The sequence below is a fragment of the Oncorhynchus mykiss genome, chromosome 20 (genome assembly GCF_057628025.1).
Source record: "Oncorhynchus mykiss isolate SJ-2025 chromosome 20, ASM5762802v1, whole genome shotgun sequence".
Taxonomy (NCBI): Eukaryota; Metazoa; Chordata; class Actinopteri; order Salmoniformes; family Salmonidae; genus Oncorhynchus; species Oncorhynchus mykiss.
In genome coordinates this window covers 29,721,881-29,724,490 of record NC_143041.1, presented here as the reverse complement: position 1 = coordinate 29,724,490, position 2,610 = coordinate 29,721,881, and positions in this window count along the sequence as shown.

Sequence of the window (2,610 nt, the reverse complement as noted above, 5' to 3'; positions counted from 1 at the left end):
GGTTTGCAACTGCACATGGGGACAAAGATTGTACTTTTTGGAGAAATGTCCTCTGGTCTGATGAAATAAAAAAATACCTGTTTGGCCATAATGACCATCATTATGTTTGGAGGAAAAAGGGGGGGCTTGCAAGCCGAAGAACGTCATCCCAACCATGAAGCACAGGGGTGGCAGCATCATGTTGTGGGGGTGCTTTGCTGCAGGAGGGACTGGTGCACTTCACAATATAGATGGCATCATGAGGTAGGAAAATTATGTGGATATATTGAAGCAACATCTCAAGTCATCAGTCAGCAAGTTAAAGCTTGATCGCAAATGGGTCTTCCAAATGGACAATGACCTCAAGCATACTTCCAAAGTTGTGGCAAAATGGCTTAAGGACAACAAAGTCAAGGTATTGGAGTGGCATCACAAAGCCCTGACCTCAATCCTATAGAACATTTGTGGGCAGTACTGAAAATGCGTGTGCGAGCAAGGAGGCCGACAAACCTGACTCAGTTACACCAGCTCTGTCAGGAGGAATGGGCCAAATTCCACCCAACTTATTGTGGAAGGCTACCTGAAACATTTGACCCAAGTTAAACAATTAAAGGCAATGCTACCAAATACTAATTGAGTGTATGTAAACTTCTGACCCACTGGGAATGTGATGAAAGAAATAAAAGCTGAAATAAATAATTCTCTCTACTATTATTCTGACATTTCACATTGTTAAAATAAATTGGTGATCCTAACTGAACAAAGACAGGGAATTGTTACTCATAATAAATGACAGGAATTATGAAAAACTGAGTTTACATGTATTTGGCTAAGGTGTATGTAACTGGCTCTGTATATAGTATGCTTACTTTCTCGTGTTCTTTTTCTACCTTACAGTGCATTTGGAAAGCATTCAGGCCCCTTCTCTTTTTCCACATTTTGTTACGTTACAGCCTTATTCTGAAAGGATTTTTGAAAATTTCAGCAATCTACACACAATACTGACAAAGTAAAAACAGGTTTTTAGAAAGACCCATTGCGATGAGACTCGAAATTGAGCTCAAGTGCATCCTGTTTTTATTGATCATTCTTGACATGTTTCTACAACTTGATTGGAGTCCACCTGTGGTAAATGCAATTGATTGGACATGATTTAGAAAGACACATACCTGTCTGTCTATATAAAGGTCCCACAGTTGACAGTGCATGTCAGAACAAAAACCAAGCCATGAAGTCGAAGGAATTGTCCATAGAGCTCCGAGACAGGACTGTGTCGAGGCACAGATCTGGGGAGGGGTACCAAAACATTTCGGCAGCATTGAAGGTCCCCAAGAACACACTGGCCTCCATCGTTCTTAAATGTTAACAAGGTTTGAACAACCAAGACTATTCCTAGAGCTGGCCGCCCGGCCAAACTGAGCAATCGGGGGAGATGGGCCTTGGTCAGGGAGGTGACCAAGAAGCTGATGGTCACTCTGACAGAGCTCCAGAGTTCCTCTGTGGAGATGAGCACCTTCCAGAAGGACAACCATCTCTGCAGCACTCTACCATTCAGGCCTTTATGGTAGAGTGGCCAGATGGAAGCCACTCCTCAGTGAAAGGCATGACAGCCCACTTGGAGTTTAACAAAAATAATCTAAAGGACTCTGACCATGGGAAACCAAGATTGGACTCTTTGGTCTGAATGCCAAGCGTCACATCTGGAGGAAACCTAGCACCATCCCTACGGTGAAGCATGGTGGTGGAAGCATTATGCCATGCTCTGGGGATATTTTTGAGAGGCACGGACTGGGAAACTAGTCAGGATTGAGGAAAAGATGAACGGAGCAAAGTACAGAGAGATCCTTGAAGAAAACCTGCTCCAGAGTGCTCAGGACCTCAGACTGGGGTGAAGGTTCACCTTCCAACAGGACAACAACCCTAAGCACACAGCCAAGACAGTGGTGGAGTGGTTTTGTGACAAGTCTCAATGTCCTTGAGTGACCCAGCAAGAGCCTGTACTTGAACACGATCGAAAACCTTGAGAGACCTGAAAATAGCTATGCAGCGACGCTCCCCATGCATTCTGAGAGCTTGAGAGGGTCTTCAGAGAAGAATGGGAGAAACTCTCCAAATACAGGTGCTCCAAATTTGTAGCTGGCAAAAAAAATAATCTAAAAAACTGTTTTTGCTTTGTCATTATGGGGTATTGTATGTAGATTGATGAGGGGAACAAAAGCTATTTAATCCATTTTAAAATAAGGCTATAACGTAACAAAATGTGGGAAAAGTCAAGGATACTGAATACTTTCCAAATGCACAGTTTTTTTAGTATTATGTTATTGATTACTGCATTGTTGGGTTCAGAGCTTGCAAAAAGGCATTTCATTGTACATGTGCACGTGACATTAACTTGGGGAAAAAAACAGATCGGCTGTCTTTCTATGCTTAACTGTGTGGGATTTTTGGAGAGGAGCATCTCTAACACTGCTTTGTGTGAATACCAGTGTCTAACAAGTCGCTTCAGGCTCCTTATGCGTGTAAATCTTAAATTGGGTAAATAAAACATGAACTGACTCATAAGTATTTTCCCACTGAAAAAGCTCCTGTAGTGACAGACAACATAGAATGTGAAATAAGCCACAACACTGC